The 5,334-nt window shown below is 44.2% G+C and overlaps 1 long non-coding RNA gene across 4 annotated transcripts; it reads right to left on the reverse strand.

The window, feature by feature from the left end:
* Window positions 1–2,843: 2,843 nt before the first annotated feature.
* On the reverse strand, window positions 2,844–5,093 carry LOC109704661. Of its 4 annotated transcripts, none has more exons than XR_002214451.1 (4): window positions 4,512–5,093; window positions 3,998–4,433; window positions 3,820–3,920; window positions 2,844–3,132 (listed from the first exon to the last, which is right to left on the reverse strand). It is a non-coding gene; the product is annotated as an uncharacterized LOC109704661 (long non-coding RNA). The 4 variants fall into 4 exon arrangements; XR_002214452.1 differs by having other exon boundaries at window positions 3,820–3,896; window positions 4,512–5,092; XR_002214450.1 differs by having other exon boundaries at window positions 2,846–3,132; window positions 3,820–3,881; window positions 4,512–5,077.
* Window positions 5,094–5,334: the final 241 nt, after the last annotated feature.

Below are 5,334 nucleotides of genomic sequence, written 5' to 3' on the forward strand. Positions count from 1 at the left end.
CGAGAGCTCTCCCAGCGCAGCTAGAGCTGTTGCGCGCAATGCGATCGGTCTCTCTCTGGTGGGACCGGTCTCTCGGGGACCGGTCTCTCAGGCAGGGACCGGTTCCCGGGAGCTAATTCCTCAGGACTTAGCCGATTTTTCGGCTGTCTCACTTCATACGCGTTCGGGGACCGGTCTCTCCCACCAGGGACCGGTCCCCGAGAGCTCAAAACTGCAGAATGCAGATTTGATTCTATAGCTCTCAAAAACCTCCCGTAACTCACTTTTAATCATTTTAACACCTTCGGACTTTCCGAAGTATACCGTCCTCGCACTTTGGTCAATTTGACTAAAGTTCGACATTTTATTTTCCGAATTTTCGGTATATTACAGTCCTCGCTCCACAATCAATCGTAGCAAAGTATCGGACTAACCAATCCATACCGAGCACAATGTCGAAGTCCTGCAGCTGCCCTAAAACCAACAAGTCTGCGGGCATGATCCACAAATCCAACTGCACCGGACACGACCAACAACACTCCACAACCTCTAAAATATGGTCTGGGATCTGCACCTCTCATGCCTGAGACAAGGCTCCTAACTCTAGACCATGTAATAATGCAAATGCTCCGCTAACAAACGAATGAGATGCACCGGTATCAAAGAGAGTACGAACTCTAATGCCAGAAATCAAAGTGATACCTGCCACCACCCGGTCGGCCGCTGTAGAGTCCTCTACCTGGGCTGCATAGACCCTGCCGCTCGGAGCCTGCTGTCGCCGCTCGCCCTGACGCGGCATAGACGATCTATCCTCCTGGCAGAAACTCGGTGCTGCTCCAAAGGACGGCTGAGATGCCGGTTGCGCTGATGCAGTGGATAGCGCTCGTGATGCTGCACGGGGACAAGCTGACCTCATATGCCCGGGCTGACCGCAATAGTAGCAACGACCCTCTCTCTGCTCGCATTGCCGGGGCCAGTGTGCCCCTCCGCAGATCACACACAGCGGTGTCCTCTGAGTCTGCCCCTATGTAGCACACTGGACCTTTGCAAACTGCGAGGTTCGAGTGTTCGATTTGTATTCCGAACTTTTCCACACTTGGTGGAGGGCCGTCGATGGTATACCGGCCTAAATGTTCGATCTTGAGAGTTTTCGCCGAGTCCTGAGAGTTTTTACGCTCGGGGACCGGTCCCTGATAGGAGAGACCGGTCCCCCAGTGAACAGTGCTGCGCAGCCGGCGAGGCAACCGGTCCCTGGCAGTCGAGACCGGTCCCCGAGCGCGTCTGCGCGGGGAGAGACCGGTTCCCGAACGTTGGGCTTTCGGGGGCAGGCTGAGAGACCGGTCCCAGGTCGGGGAGACCGGTCCCTCTGGGCGAAAACTGCCCAGACCGGGCTGATGTAAATTTGAGTTTTTGAGGGGTCTAACTGGATTTTGTTACCTTAGAGGCTATAGGCAGCCTCTCCTCCCCTCTCACCCTCATTTTCTCTCCCTCACACTCTTCCTACACTTCTAGAGAGAGAAAGGGAAGGAGAAGAAGGAGAAGAAGAGGAGAAGGAGCTTGCTTGGAGGCCTTAGAGCACCATCTTCTTCCTCATTTCTTACCTTTGGTGGCTTTGAACATGCGGTTGGAGCTTTGTGGAGGATCAAACTTCAACCCTACTTGTTTTTGAGCTTGGATTGAAGCTTCTCTTGAGGTTGGTAGCTTGTAATCCCCATTTGATACATGTTCTCCTAGGTTTTACTAGATGAAACCCTAGATTTTGGGATTTAGGGTTTATTTTGGGGGTTTTTGGATTTGAGGCTTCTTGATCTCATTTGAATGGTTTGGAACCTTTACATAGGTTAGATTGGGAGACCTCTACTGTCATGTCCCGCTATCGCCAATTTGGTCGATCCGGGTCCGTACACAGACGCCGAACGGACAGAACCTCCTCTGTCCGCCCAAGGCTCAACAACAATGAGTACATGTATAAAGAAATAAACAATTTCCAGGATAACATTTCAATATACATGGCTTACACGAGGGCAAGCAACAATTCCAAGTGATAGTAATCTAGCTATACATAAAATTCACTGTAATTTAAAACTTTGAACTGAACTGTATGAAACTGAATAACTGAAACATTTAGTTATTTACATTCTCTTAAATACATTCATTTTCATGTCTTGTACATCAAGTTGGATGATACATAAACCCAAAATGGAAAACAACTATACTCTGGTGTCAGCTAGCTAAACTGCTGGGCTCTTGCCGCGATCCTCAGCCACACCGCTCGCACTGGAATCTGTATGGTTAGTGGTGTGAGAACTACTGAAAGTTCGCAGTGGGTTCGGCCGCCGACCTCGCCGACTCACCCACTAGGTCTATTCAGGCATATGTAGGCAAAAGAAGTAAACAGATAGTAACCAACTATAACATGTAACTACTACAATACCTGTACAAAGCTGAAAGAAAGCAATATAGGAAGACTGTAAAGATGCATGCATGCTTTTACTGAATTTATCTAATTTTTTGGTTAACCCTTTGGTTAACAATAACTCACCACGCAATCCCTGATAATCGGGCCCTAAGCTGCCTCCCGACGGGATCGTCTGCCGGACAAATACTTTAGTCCATGGGCAAATACTTTAGCCCATCATGTGACAGCCTCCGGAGTGCACTGCTTGGGTGGAGCGACCACCACCAAGCTCAAAACAGACTATGTGAGTATGATCTGATCCTCCTTTAGAGGATCCAATAATAGACAATGCCACACTTTAACTCTAACTAGCTCTTTATGCTAGTTTCACAATTCCATTTCTCGATGCTAACCAAATCTCTAGTTGAATGTCACCAAGTTTACTATTGTTATAGTCCATACATTCATAGGGTTCTAAGTCCACATTCTAATGTTCACATGTTCTCACTGTTGATAGGAATTCACACTTTCACTTGCACAATGCCAATACCCTATAATGCATGACTACAAATATAAATATGCTCAATGAATAATCATAGACATAAAAGGTGATTCAAAGACTTCGGATAGCACCACCCACCTGTAGTGGTGTCAACAATTAGAATCCACGCCTCGGAATGCGTCGACAACTATCTCTCGCGACTCAGTGCAAATAGAACTAGAACGGTCTCTACCGTAATTCGCGCGTCGTCGACCTGTCGGAAAGTCAATTTAGACTTTCGAGCACATTTAACTTTCATTTATAAAGGAATAAAAAGGGTTAAACTGGAGTTATTCTCACATTCTATCAAAACTTGCATTTCAACTAAGAGCTTCTCAATGCCACTCAACTTTAATGCTGAAATTTAGCTTTTGCTGAATTTCAGCATTTGTGCCTCACGATCCACTTTCAAACTTTTTAATTAACAGATTTCATCGCTGAAATCTACTCACTACAGCAGCAATTCTAACTGTAACTCAACCTTAATCAGGATTTAATTAAATTTATCTCAATTCATAGTTCAATCGGCCTATTTTCAACTCATATGAATTCTGCACCATGCAGAATTCTACATAGTTCTGAAATTTCAGCACTAATACTTCCATTGTGTAGTCACTATAAGCATAGAACAATTAGTTCTAATATTTGTACTTTCCTTAGAATAATTTACGCTGATCTAAGAGTTCACATTAATCTTATTTAAGATTAAAACTCAATCAAGTTTTAATTCAGCTCCTATAACTAAGGCCATATGCTGAGTTTCCAATTTGGTAGCTTCCGTCAACTTGAAGTTCAACTATTCTACTTCTCGTAGCAATTTCCTTTATGTAAATCAGTCCAGATGTGATTAACTCCAAGTTATTTACTTAATAACTGAATTTAACTTAGTTAAAAGCTTTACCAAAGGGTGACTGCTTTACTAATCCACCAAGTTCCACCAAGATTGCCATTTCAGCTCCAAATCTGAAATTTCAGCAACTAAACTCTTTTTAGGTCTCATTTCTGCAGCACGTAATTACTAGACCTCTTTATACAACAATTAAACACACTTTTATTCAGGAATTAGACTTCATCCATACCTGAATTCGAAAATCCCTTAAGTTGCGCTCAGCTCAACATTCCTTCAGCTCCAACAATCAACTTCCTGCTAGGCAGCTTCAACAAATCCCACTTCTCTTCTATGGCAGCAGCTCCCCTCAGGTTACCACTTAGTTCCAATCAATTAACTTGATTAATATTGATTATTAGAATCAACTTACGTCAATTAGATGCTGAGCTAGCTTGCTCACTGCATCAAATGGCTCACTCCTGAATTTCGGCAACACCAACAGCACTTCACTTCAATTCTTCTGCAGCAACAGCCCCAACTCAGCAGCCCATCAATCCAAAAGCTCAAATCTGAATTTGAAGCTCTCCAAAAGCTTCCTTCTTTAGCTCCACATGGTCTCTTTCCAGTTCCACATCAAGAAGAACTTAAATTGCAAGTCTCAAGGTTGCTATCTCAATTTCCTCAAGCTGTCAGCAGCAAGAAATCCATATAACTTCCTTTCCATGTATTTAACCTATCTAGGACTAAATACTAATCAAACTTACCTTGATTAGGTACTGTTCCAGGATATTTAGCAACTCCAATCAGCAAAAATTTCTTGCTTGGCTCAGATTTCTTCCTCAGCCCACAAGCTCTTCCAAGCTGCCAACTCAACCAGGAATTAAGCATCAACTCTACCTGGATTTGGAGTTTCCCCAAGGGTTTCTTCAGCTCCACAAGCTTCTTGTCAGCTCCACAGTTTCTCTTCTTAGCTCTATCAACAAAAATTTCCACTCCACAAGCTCTCTCTCTCACAAGGCTTCAACCAGGTTCTAGAGAGATAAAAGAGGAGATAGAGATAAGAAAAGAAAGAGAGGGAGGAAGTCCAACACGTAGACAGGGCTGGGGGCTGCTGGGTGAAGTGATAAGATCAACTAATTGCCAACTAATCCCTCACAAGGCTGAAACTGCATTGCAGTCCAGCAGTTTGCAAAACAGTCCCTGCAGGTTCGCAAATCAGTCCCTGCAGGTTCGCAAATCAGTCCCTGCACTAACCAACAGCCTAGCAGCAGCAATTACAGCCCTTTTGGCACGTCTAGCTCACTCCGAGTCCTTCCCAATACTTCCAAAATATACTAATACACCTCCACAAGCTACTAATTAAGCTCGGAAACAAATCAATTTCATTTTGGCCCCACTTCGATCAATTTGATCAAAATTAACAACGTAATCAAAAATCCGATATTTTACATCCAAGCATCTCCGGAATTTGCCACTAACTATTCTCGCACTTCCAAAATAATCCGGAGATACTACAATTAACATTCATACCTCACTTTGATCGCGTAGGTTAAAGTTAGCGTCATAATCCGAAAATTCCCTTTCAAG

This window comes from Ananas comosus, unplaced genomic scaffold, assembly GCF_001540865.1.
Source record: "Ananas comosus cultivar F153 unplaced genomic scaffold, ASM154086v1, whole genome shotgun sequence".
NCBI classification, from domain to species: domain Eukaryota; kingdom Viridiplantae; phylum Streptophyta; class Magnoliopsida; order Poales; family Bromeliaceae; genus Ananas; species Ananas comosus.